The sequence below is a fragment of the Heterocephalus glaber genome, unplaced genomic scaffold, assembly GCF_053883595.1.
Source record: "Heterocephalus glaber isolate CG9 unplaced genomic scaffold, H.glaber_assembly_v1.0 deba00000768, whole genome shotgun sequence".
Lineage (NCBI taxonomy): Eukaryota > Metazoa > Chordata > Mammalia > Rodentia > Bathyergidae > Heterocephalus > Heterocephalus glaber.
In genome coordinates, this window is record NW_028258162.1 from 6,385,462 (window position 1) to 6,409,445 (window position 23,984).

The 23,984-nt window shown below is 38.7% G+C and overlaps 1 protein-coding gene and 1 long non-coding RNA gene across 2 annotated transcripts in view; both read left to right on the forward strand.

Moving 5' to 3' along the window:
* The window catches only part of Plxdc2 (plexin domain containing 2), a 429,295-nt gene that overhangs the window by 11,119 nt on the left and 394,192 nt on the right, over window positions 1-23,984 (forward strand). The window lies entirely within an intron of this gene.
* LOC147829074 (uncharacterized) overlaps window positions 1-23,984 on the forward strand; it is a 117,437-nt gene that overhangs the window by 10,862 nt on the left and 82,591 nt on the right. Inside the window, exon 2 of the long non-coding RNA XR_015449662.1 lies at window positions 1-23,984. This exon is cut by the window's right edge and continues 82,591 nt beyond it. This is a non-coding gene — a long non-coding RNA (uncharacterized LOC147829074).

Here is a 23,984-nt window from a genome sequence, read left to right on the forward strand (position 1 = left end):
TAATGCATAAAACCTCCAGACAGAAGATCAATAAGGAAACTGAGCACCTGAACAATACTGTAGATCAGTGGGACCTAATAGACATAGACGGAACACAGTGCTCAACACCTGCAGAATTGAAATTCTTCTATAGCTCACATGGAGACTTTTCCAGGAGAGATCATATGTCAAGCCACAAAACAAGTCTTTAAAAAATAAAATAAGTAAGTTTTCTGTATAAATTTATCAGAGTGTAATCTCAGTGACTATTAAAATAAACTCAAATCTCAAATATCAAGTGACATTCACAAAAAGTGGTGAGTGTAACAGATTTTATCCTGTTGGTTTTTAAATGTAATTTTTCTATTCTTTTCATTTTGTATATTAAATTCTCTTACTTGAGTCTTATTCTTTAAACCTTTTTTCTGTGTTTTAATTTGGTATCTTCCGTCATTTTATCCTGCAGTTCCTATCATCATTTTATCTTTATCTTTATCTTTATCTTTATCTTTATCTTTCCCTTTCCCTGTGGGCATAAATGTTCCAGACATTAGAACACAATGGAGAATATTTCAAATTCACTAAATGATACCTCGTAGCTTCTGTTACTACAATGATCTGTACCGAAAGTAAGAGGCCAAAAAAAAAAAATCAAGCAAACAATACCTGCTCTATAACCAGTGCTTATTCATTTTATTTATTGCATACTATTTATTGGGACTTTTCCAGATCAGTAAAAATTTTTTAAAACTAGTATAATTAAACATCACACCTACTCTGTAGCACATCATAGTTTCTCAATTTAAAGACTGTCAACTTGAATAAAATCCACAAAGGCCCATTTTCTTTCTAATAAATGCATTGACTTGTTCATCTGTATATTCATCTATTCAACAAATAATACTTCTAAAAAATAAAGGACTAAGTTGATGTGCTTGTCAGAAGTAACACAGAAGCTTCTGTAGTCTGGATCTTCAGGGTCTACCAAAGGACCACGTGTTATGTAGGGATGGTTCCAGTTCACTAGTTTTAGAAGATAACGGAACCTTTGACAGTGAGGCCCAGCGGTAAGTTTTGGGTCATTGGGGTCACTCCCCAAAGAGGATAGTAGGACCCTAGTTACTGCTCCCTCCTCTTAGGCTCCTTGAGGCCATGAGGTGAGTGGTCTGCTTCACCAGCATTCCCACCGCTGCCACCCACTGCCCCCACCAGAGACGTAAAAGCAGTGGGATGCCTTCCTCCTGGACCAAACCTCTACAGGCATGAGCTCAAATAAGCCTTTTCATTAGGTGACTCTCTCAAGCTTTTGTTATAGGGATGGAAAACTGACTCACACAGAAACCTAAGCATTTATCTCGTATTCTTTATAAATAGGTTGAAGACTTCTTTGTTACACATTTACATATGATATATGCACAAAACATGACATTTTCATGATACGATTTGAAATTCTTCCCAAAGTTCAATGTGCTGAAATTTCTCCATCCAGATAATTTCCGTTGGAAGGTATTTCCATTAAGTGAATTTAATTTCATATTTTAGTGTGTGAGATTTTAAAAGAAGGCAGTGTTGGTGCGTAAGAAGTGTGACTGCCGAGGAAGAGGAGCCTGCCTGTAAACCAACCGAGTGAGGCACACAGGACTCCAGCAGCACATGTCCAGTGCCAGGGACAAATGTTCGCTGCTAGTCAGCTGTGGGAGTGACAAGGTGGGGGAACAAATCTTGCAGGAGTGTGGCTGATGGGAAAGGCTCTTAGGGTGTCTTAGTTGCCAAGAGGATGAGGCTAAATAGACCTGTTCAGAATCTTGGCTGTGCCATTTTCTTACTTTATAAATTTAGGTAACAGTACGTATCGTCTGTCACGTGGAAATGAAATGACCTATCTACTCATAATAGCTGCTGTGAAACATGTTCTTTGAAGGTTTGGCCACATTTCTGTAGAAAAGTATGGAGGATGGAGGATGATGATGTTGAGGAAGACAGTAACCTGGAGCAGAAAAAAAATGGGCAGCTCAGGGCACAGATCTTTCCTTGGAATGGTGAGCAGCCTTTTGTGAATTAACTGTCAAATATTAACTGTTGTCTCTGTATTTTATACTGTTAGGGAGAAAGCTGTATCATGTTTGGTTTAGAAATAATCATGTGCAGTGGTGCTGTTGGAAGTTTTAGAAAAACTTCAGAGCAGTCGGAGCTGCTGAAGATCATACACACACTGAAAATCAGGCAGAGGGCCGTGATCCCAGGGTGCTGGCTGCCACCACAGCGGGCTGGGACTTGCAATCTGCCACCTCCTGCAACTCAGAGCTTTTCTCTGAGTCACAACCCTCCTCCTCACCCATTGAGAGCCTAGGGCAAGATTTGGGTTTGAGGAACATTGTTGCAATAAAGCGTGCATTATAAGGAACTTTTTTTCTACCAAGCACATATTCTGTAAAATGAAAGTCTTCCCTTTTCTTGGCGTGGGCTGAAGAAACATCACAGAATTCTGCTATGTCATCTGCTGTGAAAGAAGAACACGGATACTTTGATCTTATTAATACACTTGCTTCTAGGGACACATCAGCTGCTGTAGGGAAGTCACAACTCCCTTGCATGAAAAGTCAGCTTTTTGATACTGATGTCCTAGGTATAAAGAATCCTAAGTGCTACTTGTGTCAGAGCAGGACAGCAGTAGTTTGCATTTTTCCCAGAATTGTACCGATATTTGATATTTCAACTGAGGTAGCCGCTGTGTATTCAGGCAGTGGAGGTGCATTCGTCCTGCTATTAGAGAGCAACAGGAAGAGGTCCTTGTCCCTTTAGTAATGTTTTCTACACTAGTGTGTCAGTGGTCATTAACCTTAGTGTCATTTATTTGGATCTAGGTAATATATCTAGGAAAACAGATATCACAGGAGGATCAGTGGTCACTCAGGCCATCTCAGTGTTGACAGCTTTGGAAGAATAGGGTGGTAGAGAGATAGGTATGATGTCCACATTTCAACAGATCGGGAAAGGACACCATTGGCATGGTCCCTAGTTTGTTCAAGAAGTGCAAGAAGTCACTAAGCGTGTGCACGTGGGAGTGTACGTGCTTGTGATAGAGCATGGGTATCTGCGTGTGTGTGTGTGTGTGTGTGTGTGTGTGTGTGAAGGTGATGTGTCCCCAATCAGCCTGGGATTCTTTTCCTCGATTCAGATAGAAATGAATCAGTGGTAATGAATTGGAACAGCTCAGCTCTGCTGGTAGTCCTATATCACCAGAAGACTGCAGGTAATTCTGGGTGCCCATAGTTGACACAGCCAGCTGCTGGTCACTGTTGCTGCTGGCCATCATTGCCCAGCGCCAGCTTGTGCTGGACACCATAGGTTGATTCTACCAGGCACTGGTCTCTGCTGCTGGTCTTTGTTGGCTGCTGGTCTCCGGAGCTCTTTGGTGTTAACAACTCTGAATATTTCTGCGTCCTTTCTTTGAAAACTGACCACTCTGTTCACACCACTGAGAGTAAAAATCCCAGTAAATTTACAGAACTTTTGGAGCCCACAACATGAGAAGTAAATCACAAGCAGGTTTACAGAAATACCAAACTCCAAGAAGTCACTCAGAGCCTTTATTTTACCAGCAGTCCCTAGGAGGGAGCCCTCCAGGACTACAGCCAGAGAGGTGGCCCCAGAGTGCTGGTTCTGTAGCAGCTGCAGCCTGTGTCCCTGAGGGGCAGGGCGGAAACAGGGACTCTGCTGGAAGACTTGCTGTGAGTGTTGGGTATGCAAGTAAGGGGCCCAGATCCCTCCCCTCTTGATCTTAGCTGCTCCAGGCTTCACTCTCCTTTCTCCAAAAAGGCAGCAGTAATTCTGAAGTGGTGGGAGTTCAGGAGGGGAGCCGCACTGCTTGGCTGGCTGCCCTCATGTTGGGGTGGACAGTGGAGGTTTGATAGCCATGGAGGCCTCAGAAGCAATCTGTCCCTGTTCACTGGGGTGAAGGGGGAGCAAAGGGGAGGGGCAGGCAACTGCTGGCTAAGCCACATCCCCCTCCAGCCAACAGGGGATGGGCAGTGAGAGAGTCAGGTGCATCTCCTCTGTCTCAGGTGGAGTTAAGGGGGGGGGGCGGAACAGGAGTTGCCAAAAGCGGGCTGGGGCAAGAGCTGCTGCAGAGATAGGTGGGTGAGCTCAGGATGGAACCAGTGCACCATGTTTTCCATTTGCATGTATCTGTATGTAGGGCCTCTGATGCCATTTGAATACACTTTGGCTGATATATGTTTTATTACTATTATCAGAAGGTAATAGAATTTTTCAGTATTCTCAAGATGCCCAGCAGGATTAGCCTATATGCTGAAAGAAATTGGCTCAATATACAGTTGTTTGAGAGTGACCGCGTAGAGGGACTTGAATTGAAGTTAGCATGGCATGGAATGGATGGTGAAATTTAATTCTCAGAAGAATGCTTTAGACACTAGGCAAACATCTGGTGGATGTATTCTGTGTGCCAAGCAGTGTGCTAATTAATAGTGTTAAAAATATAGTTCTTGCCAAGTAGCTAGTGATTACAGTGCAGTACTGAAAATAGGGTACTAAAAGGGACAATTGTGAGAGAATGGAGAGGAGAGAGAGAGAGAGAGAAAGAGCAAGAGAGAGCAAGAGCATGAGTCAGCCTGTTATGGCATCAGAAAAATGGGGATATGGGAGTGAACAGTCTGAATCTGGCTTTGAACTGTGAGCTAGGGTGAGGGGCATTCCCAGGACCAGGGAGGATGTTGAACTCTCACTTGAAGGTGATAGCTGAATGGTGACAGATTATTTGTGAGCTGAGTGAACAACTCAGATTGGCATCTTAACAAGTTCTCTAGATGGGGTACAGGGAGCACTAGGCAGGGGTGGACCTAGAGACAGACCATGATTCAGATTACTGGCTTGTCAAGGAACGTGGCCATGAAGTCTTCAGAAGGGAAGAAGTCTGAAGTAATGCACCAAGTTCCCCAGATGGGTTAGGGAATAGAACCATGAACTCCACCCTAGACTTGCTGAGTACTGAGATGCACATGGGTCGTCCCAGGTCCCAGTGGAGATACCAACTCCCCCAGGCTTGGGACTCAGCAGGGAGTCTGGGATGAGGTCAGAGAAGAGCAGAGGGTCAAGGTTGGATTCCTAGAAAGGTGATCTGGGAGGGGTAAACTGAGGAAGGAACATAGGAGTTAAGAGGAGCAGCGACCCAAAGAAGGAGGCAGATTGGTAGGAGGAAAAACAGTCGCTGGGGCAGGAGGAAAATGTAGTTAAAATCTGGCAAGGATGGAGTCATCTGGGAATTTAATACAGTGGAGAATTTAATTGTGGTGGAGAAATGGGGGGTGGTGCTGGTGTCTGATCACTGTAGGGTTCATGAGGAATTTGAAAGGAAGAAACAGTGACAAGGAGAACACACTTGGTTTTTAAAACGATGGCTGGAAAAGAAATGGCAGGCAGGAAATTGCCAGAAAGGAGTACAGGGAAAGAGAGGGCTTTGCCAGGATGGGAGATTTGAGGCTGTTTGTAAGTAGGAGAGAAGTGGCTGGCTGATGGATTGGCCGGACAGGAATATAAATAGCTGTGCTACAAATGCAAGAAATCATGCTGGGAGTCTCTCCTCCAAGCAAGTGATCACAGTTCTCCCCAAATGCAACTTGACTTTCAGAAGACTTTCTCTTATCGTCTGTAAGAAAATTGCTGTGACATTTAATAAGAACTTAATGAAGAGTTAGACCGGTATCACATTTTATGTAACCTAGAGTGGTTAAGGCCATGAAATCGCTCAAATAAGATAAAGTCGTTGGAAAAAGAGTCACCTTAAGAAGCAACCGGAAAAGTGAATAAGCGTCGTATATTTTATCAGTTAAATCTGGACTACAAAACAGTTGTAATATTTTAAGGAAGTTACAGTTGCATTAAAGAGAAGGGTACTTAAAATAATGTGTTTTGTTCTAGATTTTTATTTTTCACCTAGCATACCTCGAAGGAAATATGACATAAGTTACTTGTTCTTTTACTAATGGGAAGATGAGGAATTCAAATACTAAACTCAAGAAAGAAGATTGCTTTCCTTGTAATTAATTATTTTTCTTTTAGTTTTTTTCACACTACTTTATGACTTTTATGAAAACAGATTTTTATAATGAACACAATATATGTGATTGGCACATAGTAGGTATTCAGCAAATATTTGTGAAAGGAGAATTTTCTAATCTATTTTTATCGAAGGAATTATGAAAGTATAATAATCAAAATAGTCTTTCACAAAACCTTTGAAACTCTTCTCAGTAGGAACCTGTAAACTCTTACAAATGAGATTATTTATTTTCTCCAATACTTCTATGTAGGTGAGTTGGGATTTTTATTAACAGTGGGTTACAGGATGGGTTGAAGACTGAAAGGATTTACTGTTAGCATCTGTCCTGTGTGACCCAGCAATACATTCCAGATTCACTTGAAGTTTAAAAAAGCAAAGAAGAAAATATAAAATACCAAGATTATGCAAGTTTCAAATTAAAAACAAGGGTAAAAGTTAAAACCATAGCCTTTCTTATCTGTAAACTCTCTTTCAGGATAGTTTATAAGGTTGTTTTTCTTAGTAGTTGGATCAGTGCTCCATATCAGAGAGAGAGGGAGAGGCACAGGGCAGATGATGACAGGTTATGATAATTCCACAATGCTTATGGGTATACCATAAAGTGGTTGCTCAATTTGTTTTTGTAAATTATCTTTTCTATCTTAGCTTTGTAATGCTTTGCAGCTATCAAAGCAACAATATACACTATTAATGTGTTTTGTTTTCTAAGATTCGCAAAAGTGCTAATATGAATATGAGCGTGCATGGGTGTACAGTGATCCTTCCTTTTTTAACTGAGCTTGTTGGATCATTTGTCCTTGTTTGTCTATATAAATTGCTCTGTCATATGCTTCCACATAGATCAGAAACACAGGCCTCTCTTTGTTTTTGTTAGCTTTTTTCTTGTTCATTTTAAATTCTCAATATTTCTTCTGACTAGATATTAGTAAAGAGTCACTAGCATAAAATCATTTATTTTACCACTTGGATTTTAATGAAATAAGAAAAAGTAGTTATAGTTCAGTGAATTGATGTATCTTTTTTTTTCCCTATGGAAACTTCAGGCTCTAAATACTTGGGTTTCTAGAATAGATTATTGAATGCTTTCTTTATATTAAAAGAATAACACAAGTTCTTATTATTTTCTATATACTTACTAATTTCAAGTCTGTGGCATTTCTACACATATTATAATAAATTCAACATTTGAAATTTGTAATCAGGTGTATTTAAATCCCAGTGAAAAGATAAATTATTTTGTTATAGTCACCTTAATTTATGGGGGAGTTGAAACAGTTTTGAAAAGTGAGAGCTCAGGAGAATTAAGTTAATTGCAGTTTGACTCCTCCAAGCATTCGCTTGGTACCAGGTTGAAATTTGAATTTTTTAGTATTTGGGAACATTTTCATCTATGTAATGAAACATCTTGGAGCTAGAACCCAAGCTTAAAAATGAATTTCATTTGTTTTATATACCTACTACACATAGCCTGAAGCTAAGTTTATATGATATTTTTAATAAATTTGTGCATGAAATAGTAAAATTGTTCACTTCTGTCATCATGTTACCACTGAAAAAGTTTCACATTTTAGAGTATTTTGGATTTCAGATTTTTGGATTGGGCATGCTTACCCTGTATATGACTTTTTATTTAATCTTCATGCTGGCCCATTGACTTCTACTAGTTAGGAAGAAGTAATTCTAGGAAATTAATCAACTTGTCCAAGATTATACATGTAATGACAATAAGTTATGAACCTATTACTCTAAAATTCAAATTTGATTTTATTTCTACTGTGTCACAGCCAATTATGTAGTGAATGTTCTCTTCTCTGTAATCTCATTTTTTCCAATTATTTGTGTAAATGGATGCTGTTAATCATAAATTAAGTTATCCTAATTTTCTCCATTCCATATATACTGAGGTGAACTTTGTCTAATTTATACTGTATTATTATTAATTATTATACCAATTACTTATACCATGGACATTTTTCTTTTTTCTTTACATTGCCTTAAAATGTTTTTTTAAACTGATATATAAAAGCATTAACATTATGCATATTTATGGGGTACCAGGTGATTTTTTTTTTTCTTTTTGGTACCAGGGATTGAACTCGGGACCTTGCGCTTGCAAAGCAGGTGGCAGAACCACTGAGCTAAATCCCCAGCCCTCGGTGATGTTTTAATACATGTACACATTGTAAAATGACCCCACTTACTTTTTTATGATCACATTCATCATAGGGAATTTGTACCTGTACATAATATATCTTGATTCTGTTTTTCCCCAATCCCTCCCCCGCTTCAACTCCTCTTCCCCTCCTTATTTACAAACATTTACTTTTAAAATCCTCTATTCAGAATGTAGGCCTTTCTTGTTCCAAAGGAGCTTTTCCCAGTAAAGAAGTATAATTATGACATCAATTGAAATTACAATTCATGACAGATATTGATTGTTTTGGGGTTTGTATTCAATAAAATTTAATTGGTTAAAAGAGTTTATTTTTCGTGCTTTCCATGGTAGGTTAGCTTTCTATTACTGCAAGAAATACTTGAGATAATCAATTTAGAAGGAAGAAAGGTTTATTTTGGCTTCCTTCCAGAGATTTCCGGCTGTGGCAGGTTGTCTCAGGGCTTTGTGGCCTGTGATAAGGGAGTCAGTGGTGGAGGGTACTCGATGGGTAAATCTGCTGGCCTCATGGTGGAAGGGAAGTGAGAGACAGCAGCGAAGGGGCTGGGGTCTCACTGTCCCCTTCAAAGGCAGATCCCCGGTGACACAGCTTCCATCTACTGGGCCCTGCCACCTAGAGATTCCATCACCTCCCACTGCTGCCCGGGGCTGGGGACCAAGCTCTCAATGGATGAGTATTCGGGAGACTTTCAAGGCCCAAACTCTTTGAATCTAGGAGAGATAACAAAAAATCCAACGGCCCCAGAAAACATAAAAACTTCAATTACTTTAGGAGGTAATTTAACAGTCTAATGCAAAAATTACACTTTGTATATATTGTGTTTAATACCATTGACATTTTTCTAATAGTAATCATTCTGTTTTGAAAATTGAGTGTGAAGGTGTGTAGAGCTAACAGCCTGCTGAAACAGTTTTATTTAACTCATGCTCAGTTGAACGTATTTTCATGTTATATGTGGGATCTGAAGATAAGTAGGTATGATATAATTACTATAATAATTTGTTGGTTTATTAGAAAAGTGATAAATGCAAATTGGATTGTGGAGACCATTAATGAATTTTGGCGGCTCTTGATATCGTAAGTTTAGGCTACATTGTCTCATAAACAATGTTTAAGATTGCTGCTTTGCCACCTTCAGGTTAGAAACAAAAGAAAAGAGACCATATCAGCTCTTAGGGTCTAAAAGATCTGACCAAGGTTTGGTCCCATTTCATGAACCACTAACTCTGATATTGAGAAAGTCCCTTCACCTCCTTAGCTTTAGTTTAGACCTCTGTTAAGTTACAATGAAAATGCCCATTTCCCACGATTTTTGTGAGCTTTAAAATATGAGCTATGGACAACTCTTAGTACCTGAGCTGGGGTATAGAACATACTCCCCATATTCCTGAACATACTCCTGTTCTTTGTTTGTTAAGCAGATGTTATAGATATTCAACACATACGTTAAAAGTGTGCTCTTCAAAAAGTAGACATTGGAAATAGATCCATTTACTTTCTAGCCGCAAGTGAAGGTTTAACATGTAAAAATCTTGTGATGAAAAAGGTTGAACAAATGTTTCTTTGCTTTCATTTCTTTTAAAATAGCCAATTAGATCTTCAAAAAAATCGGAAATTCATAGTTTGAATTGGAGATGCAGGAGAGGTTTTTTTTAATTCCTTCTTGATATGGAAGAATAATTGGAAACACAATCCTAAATTTAAATACAAATTTTATGTAATGATACCAAAGCCTAAAGAATGCTCCCACAACCCTGCTTTCCTGTTCTGATGCATTGATTACCTGTAGATTTTTTCTTCTTTTTTTCGCAAAATCTATCCTGGAAATGCCCTGGGATTGTAGTGGATGTTGGACTAATGGTTGATATCTGTATACAGTTGTGAAATGCTAAAACTTTTGCACAAAAAGATGCTGTTAGGATTTAATCTAAAAGGAAGGCTTGTTTATCTGAGTGTACAAAAAGGGAAAATAATACCATTAGCTGAAATCTCAGTGTCTAAGCTTTCCATAAATATGTAGCTCTCTTAATAAAATTGGCAAAGTTTCTGAGCTGGAGGATTCAATGATTATCTGGTCCAATCTCCTCCTTTGCACATTCAACCTAGGAAGTTTGTACGACTTTTGGAGGTCACATTGCTAATCGTGGTGGCATGGTTACAGCCAGAATGCTCTATTCATTATGCTGTTAGTAAGCTAAATTTAGCATTAGCAATAAGCAACTTCAGTTTCAAAATAGAATGCTGTATGTTGAAGGGTAAGCTTTGGTAATAAAAATGTGATAGAAGCACAGTTTATTAACAAATTGTGATAGTTAACTTTGATTGTCAATATGATTGGCTTGAGAGACACCCAGGAGATTAGTAAAGCACACTTCTGGGAGGGTCATGAGACATAACCTTGGAGACTGTCTGGTCCCTGGCCCTTCCTGTCTGGCCCCTTCCCTGCCTTCTGCTGCCTGGATGGCATGATGTAAGCACCTTTCCTCTGCCATGATGTTTCTGCCTTAGAGCCAGCAAATCATTGAGTGAAACTTCTGAAACTGTGAGCCAAAATAAACCTCTTCTTTAAGTTGTGGACTTCAGGTATTTTGCCCTAGCAACGGAAAGCTGATTAATACACAATTGTACATCATTATGGCTCGAACCAAAGTATGTACATTTTAATTCTCTCTCATGAAAGACCTATTTCATGGACCTTTGCATTTGTCATTATCATAAAAATTATTGAAAATAAGCATATGAGAGGAGGTTAAAGGCTAGTCTGTCCTCATTATTGTATTACATATCATATGTAAGATACCACGTAGTTGAAAATATTTGTTGAGCAGCACATAGAATTGGTATATAACTTCATTTTTGTTTTGGTGAAGCATTGAACATTACTGATTAGAAATGTACTATTCATGTCATTGCTATTATCAAAGAACTGATTCTGACCATGAAACAGATATCAGAAAGCAATGACCCTAATAACAACATGATTACTGCCCAAATTTAATTCTAGAAACTTGCCTAGAATTTTTATGGAGCAAATAATTTTCCTCATCTGTCTAAAATAGGCACTTCTCTGAGTTCTCTACCCATCACAATTTTAAAAAAATGGAATTTTAAACATTTTTGATTAGATGTGCCATAAATCATCAGGTTTGAATCTCTCTTTAATATCTTTTCCGAAGTAATTTCATTACATTTAAAAGCTTACTTTGAAGAACTTTTTCTCAGGTTTGTATTTATTTGACTTTGTTCATGTTTTGAAATATGTGCACTATGATTAAAAAATAAATCTGTGTTCTTATTTTGGAGGAACATAACTTTCTATCTTATTCAGTGTCTCGGTTTTCTACCTTTTTCACTAAGCAGCTGGGTTTTAATCTTACTATTTAATGCTTTTTCTTATTTCTTTAAAGTTATATAACCAATCCTGTTATAGGTATCTTTAAAAATGTAAAGCAGTATACTGAAGAAACACTTTGTCTCTCATGCATGAGTCAGAAATGTTTGTTATATTATTAAATTATCTGTCTATCTACCTACCTATCTATCTACCTACCTACCTATCTACTTTTCTCCCATCTCTTCTAGCTACTCTGATCTCAGAACTAGGCCTCTGTGCCTTCCTTTTCTCATTTATGATATGAGGACAATAACAGCCCCTAAATCATAGACTTTGAGGGATAAATGAAGTAATTCCTATTAAGTGACTAGCAGAGTGCCTAATGCCTCTGAAATGTCCAATAAATGTTCATGATTTTTATTCTGTCTTGTTCATTTATATTGCACTTATGTCTTGTTCATTTATATTGCAACTATGCACATTGTAAAATGTAAACAAAGGAATGAAAATGAAAAAGTCATCCCAATACATAGATTGCTATTTCCCATATTGGAGGCAACCTAGGGTAAGAGGACATTGTAGATTTGCAAGGAGGGTTAAGATAATATTTACAGATATCTTCGGACAACTACATTTTCTTTGAAGTTTCAGTTTTGGAATAGGATTCTGAAGTTTTTAAAAACTTGATACTTTCTAGTCGTTGACTTTTTACTGAGTGAAGACATACTTAAGTGCATCTTATGATGTCTTAGTTTGAGGTAATCACAGCTGCATAGTAATGGATTTAAGAGCTGAAACTAATTTTTAGAGTTCATTAAACTTACCCACTTAGCACTCTTACCCTTTCATAAGAGCTGTCCTGATAATTGCAGCCGTAGTGTCCTCACTTGCTCTTGATTTCTCCCAGTCTGTCCATTTGAACTTTGAGCATTTAGCCACCCTACTTTCCACATGTGCAAGTCACAGCAGAATGAACAGCTTTAATAAATAACACTTATTCTGAATTCAACTCAAATGAACTTAAACCCAAAGCCTGGAGATTATCTGTAAAACCTAATCCAGCAAGAAGCTCTTACCTTACTTGAGCAAGTGAATTTGAAGGTACATTGCACAGTTAAAAGAAAGCTATAGATCAAAAGTTGTGGGCAGGCTTTTCCTCATTTATGGCTTGATGAATGTCTCTCATATTTGTGCATTTTATTAATATACAGTAGTTCCACTTTGTTTAGTTTTCTGTTGTCTGTAATAGATCATGGACTGAAATTAGTGAATGGAAAATTCCAGAAATAAACACTTCATAAATTTTTAAAACTGCACTCCATTTTGAGTGGCATGGTGAAATCTGATGCTGTTTATTTCTGTCCTGCCTGAAATGTGAACCATCCCTTTGTGCAGCATAACTACCCTGGATATGACACTCTCCCCTTCATCAGTAGTGATCTCAGTTATCTGATTGTCACGGTATCATTGTGTTCATGTGAAAATAATCCTTCCATGGTATCCCAGTGATATCTTGCACCTCATTCACTTCACTTCATCTCATCATGTACCCTTTTAGGATCTCACACCATCACGGGAATTAGGAGAAATACAATATAATATTTTGAGAGAGGATAGATAAAGGGAAACCACATTGATATAGCATTTATTATGTACACTGTTAAGGTGATTCTACTTAATTATTAGGTATTATTGTTAATCTTTTATTCTCTCTACTTTATAAATTTCAGCTTCTCCTAAGTATGTATGTAGAGTAAAAATTATAGTGTATAGGGTTTTACGCTCCCTGTAGTTTCAGGAGTCTGTGGGAGGCTTGGGACATATTCCTACTTTTCACCTTAAGTAATGGTCTTTTTCCTTTGCTCCACATCATGTTTATATTATCTAATATAAATTAGAAAAATGGGAACAAGGCAGTACAGAGCTGAGTGTGCTGTTTTTATTATCAGAGATAATTTTCCCAAATAGCTTGACTTAAAATATATTTTTATTCTGTATTGCATATGCTCTGTATTAATGGCTTTACTTGTCACTTTTTTCTATAAAATTTAATGAGCTCCTAATGTCTAAGCAATTATGTTTTAAATCTACCACACTTAGAAGATTTTTGTTTCTCACCAAAGTTATTTTAGCACAATTAACTTATTTATGAATATTGCTTAAAAACAAGGTGTTCATGTCAGGAAATACGGATTTTGCATTTTAAAGAATTTCAAATGCATTTGAATGGTGAATTTTTTGTTTCGTGATTGAAAGCCACTGTGTTAATTTGATAATTATTCAATACTTTATTCTCATGTTCTGTATTTTTAAAATTTCTCCTTTTTCCAAAGATTCCACCACTATTACACGAATAGTGTATCCATAGGAAATCCACTCATGGGGAGACAACAGAAACTTCTGACCATATTAAGACACTTTCTAGTGAAGAAGGAAATCAAGGAGAGAAAGATAAAAGTAGGAAAATAAAAGAAATAGGAGTCTTGGAAGAAAATAATTATAAAACAAATTTGGCAGAAAGACGCTACATTTGTAAAGGTTTAAAAAGTGGCCTCAACTTTAGTGGTGTCAGTATCTCTCTTCTAGAATCTTTTATGACATGGCTGTGAGGTGCACAGCTGTAATTTGCTAAGGCATTAATGTGTTTCTCAGTGGTGAAACTGGGTTAACATCATACCTTATTTTGTAAATTTGTTCTTAAATCAGTGTTTTCTGTCCCCATGGGGAGAGCTCAAGTCAAAATTACTAACTACCAGAAAGCCCAGTTAGTCTTTGATTTTCATGGACGTTTGCTGATATCTGTGTGTGACTGGTTAGCATTGTAGCCACTGACTAGCTTTGGCTAACTTAGTGAAAAGAATTAACCACAAGCCACCAGATGCTCACAGTAGTGAGGGAGATTTTGCTTTCCAGAGGCACCTGGGATGTGGGATTCTAGTGCTGATTTAATGTGATATAGAAGGTCACTTATTATGTTCATAATTCACAGGATTCTGGACACTGAAAGCAGAAATATAGCCCCAGTTTTATTTTTTTACAACATTGCCAAAAATCTAATGGCATAAAAATCGATTGCTTTGGTTACTCTGGTTATTCATTTCTTAGGTGAGGTTGTTATCTGCTCAGGCATAACACTCCTCCTTCCTTAGCCACTAGACTGGTCCTAAATGGGATACTTATGGTGGTTCTTTTGCCTTCAATATGTGGGTGGAGCCACTTAACTTCTCTCCTGCTCCTGGTCTCTGTGCGAGAGCCCTTGCACCGGATCTGAGTTTCTCAACAGGTGTGCCACGCAGAAAGGTACACAGGTGCACAAATTGTAATAAAGGTGTAGGATTTATTTTTGTAAGTATTTTATGAAGGCAATTGTGCTGACTTCTCCTGAGATGAAATGCTAGCCCACACCGTGCAGAGTAGGGGCAATTTATTGCAAGCAGGAGGTAAAGTGCAGTGTGCAGCCTCTGCCAAGCGAAGACCAGGTGTTCACCGGGACCCAAGAGAATGCTTCTTCCTTTAAGTCTCAGTCACAGCCAAGCCCCTGACACTGACCCAAAGGTGTCCAAACAAGCAGATTCTGCCCGCAGAATCTTTAATTCCTTCAGGTCATCTCTCTTATTTTCAAATATCCTGACCATGCCAAAAATTTACAAATTGCACTAAATTTCGTGAGTCAACCCTCTCAATTCTTGCTTGGGGCCTCAAGTGTCGTCATGGCAACCACCCTAAAGAGTAAATAGAAACCAGATGCTTGTGCCAAAGGTGAGTGATTTGGATCTGGTAGTGACAGGAAAACTATTTTTTTGGGGGGGGGGGGAGAAAATGAAAGGAAAAGAGCGTGACTGATCTTCTTTATCTGTTTATGGCCTAATAGTTTTATCATAGAAGATAAGACTGAAAATGAAAAATGAGGATTATTAGCTTTTCATCACGACAACTCCCTGACTTATTTAACTTCTAAAGAGAAAATGATTTGGAGGCAGGGTGGCTCACAGCGTTGGCCATTCTAATCCACCAGTAGCTGGCTCTGGGGGGAAGTAACCATCATGGCGGCAGTACTTGGCGGAGCACTCACATGGCCAGGATACAAAAGAGACAGAGAGGGGGCGGGGTCCCCAGGTCCCAGGGCCACAACCCCAGTGACCTAGGATTTCATTCTGCCTCATCTCTTAAAGATTCCACAACTCTCAATGGCACCGCCCTGGAACCAGCCTTTAACACGTGGCTCTTTGGGAGACTTTCAAGGTGTGATCTGTAGCAGGGGGCTTCATGAAGTGGTTGAATCTACAGAAGGGGAAAAAAGAGAGTTAAATCTTACTCATGGATTATGAATTAACTTTTCCTCAGGTCTCTTGGCTAAAAGGATGGTGTTAGTAGTGTGATGCATTTCATTTATCTTTTCTTTGTATGTAATATCTCTCTTTTCTTTGTAGGATTAAACCAGACTGTAAACTCATTTTGTCCCCAAATATAATTGATTTTTTTTTTCTGGTACCAGGGATCGAACTCAGGACCTGGAGCTTGTGAGGCAGGCACAGTGCCACTGAGCTAAATCCCCAGCCCTATAATTGATTTTTTTTGATGTATCTCTAATAGACCCTGAATGGCCAACTTTCTTTATACCTTTATACCTTTCTTATATACCTTTTTTTTTTTTTTTTTTGGATTGTCTGAAATCACTTACTCCTCAGGGAACAAATGTCCACATGCCATGAGAGAACAGAGTGGGGTGGAATGTTTCATAGGCCAGGACCTCATAGCACATAGCTGACCTGGCATCAAGTGGCTATTTGAGAAGTGTGATGAGCTACATCGCAAAAAAAAGAATTTATTGGTCACCGTGTTCCTCTTTATTTTGAGCAACTTTCTAGAAAATAACGAAGCGTTTTATAGCTCACTGCACTAAATATTTGGATGGTGTGCTTTTTATATTTGGTCCGAGGTAGTGAATTTTATGGACACAAAAAATAATCTATTTACCACTGTAAATATGTGAGGTGCAAATTCTGGAAACGCAGAAGTACCTGGTTTATGCAGACCTAAGAGCACATTTTGCAAGAACTGAGATAGGTATTGCCTCTGGTAGAAGGAAAATGCCTGCCTGGCTTGCGAGCCCTGGGTTAGTGGTTCTCAAGGTATGGAACATCAGCATCACCTGGGGACTTACCGGAAGTGTAGACTCACAACCCCACCTAAGATCCACCAGGTCAGAAACTCAGGAGTTGGGCCCCAGCAGTCTTTGTATTTATACTCTTCAGAAAATTCTGATACACATTAAATTTGGAGAGTCACATACTACCCATGATGATCCTTCCGTTACTATGCATACTATTATTTACTTTAGTCCCAGGCTCAGTTTATTTCAGCCCACACTCATCACAGCTCACATACCTAGCACTCTGAATGGTGTTGCATAAACTCTGCCACCATCTTTATATGTATTATCATATTCTTAGGACAGTTCTACAAACACATGCTATTACTGGCTTCTTGGAAGATGCAGAAACGCATGTTCACAGTGACAAGCTTTTCCAAGCTTACTTAAGTAGTGAATGGTAAGGGCTGGGACCCACCCAGGTTAAATCTGTGCAGTTAACCACAGAACTGCGCTTCCACTGCATTTATGGAATGCCGCATAGTTGGACACCTGTGTTAGAATAAAATCCCAGATCCGGGGGGACCCCATTTTCATACCTTGGAAATTGATTTGTCCTCACTGGCCCCGTGTGCCTGGTTTCATCTAGAAAGTATTGACTTCTGCCTTAGTCTAGTTTTGCGTCTCCAACTAAAATCAGATTCAAGATGTACCTACTCCTGGAAACTCTCTTTGATTTTCCTAGTGGAATAGATCATCTCTTTAGACATTTCCCATCCCTTTTGCTTGTCACCTTCTGTCACTGCAGTTGGATGGTTGTGCCCTGGGAGTAGTCCTCCTACATCCAGTCCCCCAGATAAATTGCAATTACAGGAAAGGACATTTAGCTTTTGGTGACTTCTCTCAGTTCCCACCAGGGCTCTGTACACAGGAGGCATCCAGTAAGCCTTGCTAAATAGCAAGGATGTTTATAAAGCCTCTTCTATATGGACACAGTTCCTGGCTGGGTGAGGGACGGGGCCATGGCCCTGCAGGGAATGGGCTAAAATAAATGGAAAGTGCTCGGCAAAAGCACCAAAAGTGGAAACAGCTGTTGTCACTGTTATTGTTAACTTGAATTTGTAAACATCTTCAGTGTAGATGAAGGGGAATTTCAGATGTTTCCGTGAAGTACCCACTAGGATTTCTCTCCTCAGCTGTGTCACTGTTGCACTCACAGGCAGTTCTTTTATGCTGCACTTGAATTTCACCAAGTGGTGCTGTCTGCCCCCAAGGTTTGTGAATGAGAGGATGGCAGAATTTTTTTTTTGTACCAGGCATTGAACTTGGGACCTTGTGCTTCAAAGCAGGCAGCAGAACCACTGAGCTAACCCCCCGGCTCCAGTGGTAGAAGTTTTAATGAACTCACTCTTCATCCTATGAGAAGAAGCTTTCAGATAAAATAGTTTCTTCACTGGCTACAATATGAACCCATGCTACAGAAACAAAAAGCTTTTTAGAATTGTTGGTATATGTTTGAGATACTACATCCATCTTGGGGAACTGGCACATATACATATAGCATTTTGACAGATTTTACTTTCCCTTCCCTTCTCCCTGTCCTCCCCATCTCTCTCCTTCCTCTGATCCCCAAAACAGTTTTAAGTATTGAATGAGAATTGAGATTTTATCATGTGAAGAATGAAACCATATTGATGCCCTACTCCGTTAGTGTCTCATGTCACATATATTTATAAAATTTTTAATTCCCTTATGAACTTCTGATGCCCTTTCATTTATTTAAACATCAGGGCTTGTGGAATTTATAACAAATAGTTTTGCAACCCATATGTGTATAGTTTTTAAAATAAATAATAGCATATTTATTATAAGAGAAAATAATGCAATAAAATAATACAAATTCATGTTTCTTATCCATGTGGTGAATTTTTTGAGATATATCATAAATTAGCATACATACTAGTATTCTTCCTCTCTGTCTCTCACAGATATTTAATGAAACCTTAATTCTATAAAATGAAGTCTAATATATATTATTCTAGTGATGCCATGTGTTATTGTGAAGTTAAAGGAACATAAATATACACTTAATGGTAGGAGAAAGTACAGGGGAAATTATAGTGGAGATTTTCCAAATTTCCTCTGAAAGAGAGGTCTGCTTTACCTGTGGCATGGGCCTTGGTAACTGTCCAGAATACAGCAGTCTCTAGCAGTATTAAACATGCTTCTCTTAACTTACAATTCTTTACTCCCTAAATCATGTTGGAGTAATTTGGTAGTAAGGTAGTAAGGAAGAGATCAGTAATTGCCACCCCACCTTAGCAACTTCTAAATAGACCAGTGGGTAGGAGCATTATGCTATGTAATGTTAGCCTTACTGTCTAACTTAACCAAGATATTTGGTCTGACTGACTACTTTTTAAATAATGTATAGTTAAATAGAAGCATCCTTTATGTTACCCAGGAAAAAAGCTATACCTGCCTAGCTGATAGGAGTTTCAGATACACACACAGAGAAGTTGCTTAAGAAAAAATTAAATGTGTATTTTCCCTGGTAGTAATTTTTAGTACCTAATACAGACGCTTCCTTTAGTAAAAGTCTCCCTTCTTCGGAATATTCAGTGAGAAGTCTGCCCAGTTGTTTACAGAAGGCGTGTCCTGAAACTTTTGAACCTTTACTCTTTTTATGGTGTATTATAATTAAAAGGCAAAATACAAAGCAAATTTGTTGAAAAGATTAATAATTCACGGACGTTTAGTCATGAAAGACCTGTCTAATCGGTTCTTACATGACCACTACTTACACACCACATATGGAGAGACGCTAAAGCAAATAATCTGCATTTGAATTACTGTTAAATTCTTTATGAGGCACCAAAGTGCATTTTAAATAAAATATCTGTACACTGCACTTTGGGAAAGACGTGAATTTTAATACATTTCCAAGTAGCTGATAAGAAAGCAAATTGTGGCTTATTCAGAATTCTCAAATGACAATCCTAGACCTAGGGTTAAATGAAAGATGGATTCTGTCTTAGAGTTAGATCTCAAACTGGGATACATTCTTCATATATAGTAGACCCTCTGTATCGTTCAGTCTGCTTTCACACACATTGGTAGAGTGCTTTAATATGTCAAGCATTCATGTAGCCCCAGGAGATTCAAAGAGTAATTAGTCCTAATTTTGATTTTGACATATCAAAAATAAAGGATTGTACATAATTGGGGAAAGACATATATAAACAAAGTATTTTATGACAAGGGTTATAAACTTTTCATGGTATCATGAAATAAATGGTTATAAATAGTGGTTAGAAATAATGCTAAGGATTATAAATAATGGTATTCATAATACTGTGCTTTGATACATAGGTGGGGAATATTCTTTTCAGGGATGATCAAGTCTCAAAGGACTGGTTTTCTTTTGCTCTGTGGTCATGGTCTAAAGGAATCAGGTAACACACAATCATCATCTGTAGGAGTAAGGATTAAGGCCATAGGACCTTTTTTGGACTAGTCACTTATATTTGTTCACCTGAGGTGAAATAAAGAATTTCTAGTTCTTGGAATATTTAAATTTTATTGGTAGTAGTCATACTTAAAATTGGTAGTTGTTGACAAAGGTTCTACTTCTGGCAGAGGACTCGGTTTACCAGGCTTTCCTTTGACTTTTCCTCCTCCTCACAGCCATGGATTACCATGAGAAGCAGCTCTTAAGTACAGGGTATCATCAAGAGAAGAGGGAGAGTAACCTGGTTTTCCTTCAGCTCTTTTCCTTTACTCTTGAAGAAGCCAAGTTAGCACATAGTGACTATGGGAGCAGTGCTCTGGGAAGATCTTATTGAAGAGATAGCCTAACAGTTAAAAGTTAGAAGTGGCGTAATGTTTGAATCGGTCTAGAAAAAGTTCATCTGAGTGTGTTATGCAAAATGTGGTCCTTGACTCCTCAGCATCAGCGTCACTCGAGAGACTGTGAAAAATGCAAACGTCTTTGCAAACCTAGTGAACCGGAATCTTCATAGTTAAAAGGTTCTCAGGTGGTTCTTTTGCTCATTAAGCTTTGGGAAGCTCTAGTCACAGTGAGGAGAAGGGCGCATAAATCATTGGAAGAGTGAGAAACACAAATGGATTCTTGAAGCAAAAGTTTTGCAGCTGTGGTTATACAATGTTATATTTCATATCCCTCTAAACTTTGTTGACTCTAGAAAATAAAATATTAAAGTGATGGACACTTAAGAGCTCATTACATTACATTGCACTTAAATGAACAATATTGTGGACACCATACCATCCAGCTGACGAAATACGTGTTTTCAGGAGGCAGTTTGTTATTTTGACCCATCTACAGAAGAATACAGATTGCAAGGCCCTTCAGAGTTGAGATTTTCAGGAGTCAATTCTTAAAACAGAAGAACCTGTTGTTAAAAATATTTTTTGACCTCTTCATATTGTAGCATTAATTTCTAACTCAATCGTGTCCTTTGACTTGCACAATAAAACCAGCATTATAACTATCACCAGGCTGAGAGTGAAAATACTTTTTACTAATTTTATAGACGTGAACTAATCAAAGTAATTTGAATCTTGGATGCAGTTCAAGGCAGCCATTTATGTATGTGTCCTTTCTATTGCTTCGTTGAGGCTACAGCAGAGAAAATAGGAGTAAAGCCTGCAATTGAACAAGGCTCAACTATGGACGGGGTATCCTAGGTAGAAGCATTTATTTTCTCAAATTGTTAGACTTTGAGTAATGCCTTGCTTTTGTTCTAGACTTAGAGTGAGTAATGCCTTGCTTTTGATCTTCGTTTATATGTCACAATTTGTTGAAAGCAGTTCTGTTTATTCCAGTATCACTTTATTTAATAAGAACTGAAAAAAATTTGCATGGCACTTTCTCTCGACTGAAGAATATATATGTAATTAGGGTTCACTGCTTTGCTATAACATCTTTACTCTTCCTTTTCCCCTCCCTCTGATTTGTCTCAGTTTAAGGTCTCTGCTGTTTCTATTTTGGACGTGTACAGACCCTGGAAAATCTGCCTGTGGACAAAGGGAAAATGAGAGGAAAGGAGGGAAAGTAAATAAAATGTGTTATTGAAAGGGCTGTGGTTTCCCAAGAAAACATAGCTAGATGCCTGGTCCCACAATCTGTCTTTCGAGAAGTTAGATGGAACAATTCCATCTTGGAACAGATTTTTATCTGGATCAGTTTATTTCCTGGGTTCTCCCTTCTTTTGTCTCTCTTTGGGCCAAAATTACAGTAAAGGACTTTGACTCTTGACTCTCACATACTTACTCTGGCACTCTGGGCAGACTCTGCATAAGCCTGCACCTGCACGTCTTGTTTGGGGCAGATGTGGGCCCTGGAGGTGTTGTCAGGTCCACTCTGGTAGGTGCAGGGGAGCCCACACAGCCTCAGAACCGTGGATGATGGAGTGCCAGGACAGGTTTCCAAGCTCTTGTGTGCGATGAACAAATAATTGAATGCTGCACACAATTGTAAGGAAAAAACAGCTAGGTTTAATGAAGTTTAAAGGGCAAAGGTACACTTAGAGTGAGTGGCTTGTACGAGCAGAGAGGAAAATGCCAGGAGTGAAGGTTATGATGTTGGGTTTAAGAATTTGAAATGTTGAGACAGGCCTAGGACTCCTCCCAGGGGTCTTCCAGAGTATGATTGACAACACGGTTGGTGGTGCTGAGTCATGTCACTTGTATCTACTGCGTGTGTCCTTTCCCACAGTTCTCTCTGTTAGGATTGGATGTATGAGATGCAGTCTATATGTATGCACTTTTAACAAGCTCCAAGTGAAGAAAAGTCCTTGTAGATCATGCTAGCTGGTCTAGCATGTATGCATCGTGGTTTGCGATTTTGGAATTTTTCCAGGAGTCTTTGATATTCTTAACTCTGCCTCCAGGAAGTGGGCCTTAGGACAAAGGTCAGGGGGTATTATCCAGATTCAGGTGAATGGAAGGGAGTGGTCCTGTAGCCCCTAATTGTACTGTCTATATTAGCCTGGCCCTAGACCCTGGAGTCTAGCCTATGACTATGGAAGCCAAGCTCACTGCACCAGCATCAGGGTGCAGTACACCATCCACTGCCCATAACCGGGGCTTTCATCGGACAGCATCAACCAAGGGGCTAAGGCCCTGAGGAGGCCTGGATGATCAGATCTGAGACATCATATATACTGTGTTTACCATAGTCTGTACATAATTGACTAAAATGATAGCATCTTAAAAGAAAGTACCCATTTGTCTTCCCACAGAAATCAAACTAACCTCAAATACAGTGGACAAAAGGCTTATGTATATTGTTTCTCATATAGATCAATGGCTATCAACCCAGTGTGATTTGCCTCCCAGGAGACGCATAGCAGCAGCTTCCGTAGACATTTTGGCTGGTCACAGTTTGAGGAGTGCTTCTGGCATCTAGTGAGTAGTGACCAGGAATGTTGCTAAAGAATGTCTGGAAAACGTTATGATAGCCCTCCTTGGCAGAAAATTATCCAACACCAAAAGTCTTGATTGAGGCTTGCTGATGTAGACCAAGGAACTAGATTTTTTATCACAAAGTTATCATAAGGTTAGCCTTCTGTTTTATTAAGCAATTGAAGTTAAAAAAAAAAATCTCAGTTTCTCTTAGTCATTAGTTGGAAACTCCAGTCTGGCCTGACCTTGCAGAACACGGATGCCTTCAGGGACACTCAGTGGCCCAGGACAGGAGGGGCTGTGGAGCTCTAGGAGAGCTGCTGAAGAGCCAGGTGAGAGAGCCAGGGGCAAATTCCATCTGTTGCAAATGGACCCCTAGGTCACTCTCCACAGTGAGACAATATTAACCTTTGACCTTTAATTCCTCTTCCTCTATTCTTCATGGTTGTCTTTGTGTTTAAGGCCAAGAATTCAGGGAAGAATCTAAAGTCTTCATAGTATTGACGGTTTGTGGGCTAAATTCATGAGTGATTTTAACCACCATTTATAACAGCTTTCTACTGGGGAAAAACTGTATTATATGTCAATCCATAATTCATTGAAAGTGTTTGTTTTTATATATGACAATTTGAAGAATTCTCCTACAGTTTCACAAGTCACTTTCGTTATTACTACGAATAGATTCAATTATAATGGAGTTAAAGTGTAAATGATATGATTTAAGGGCAGAGATTTTTGCCCTGTTTATGGTTATACCCAGCAAACCAAGAATTATGCCTGCATCATAAAGTAAATATTTGTTGACCCATGTTTATAGCAGCACAATTCATAATACCTAACTCTTGGAAGTGGCCTGTATGTCTATCAACAGATGAATGGTTAAAAAAAAATGTCATG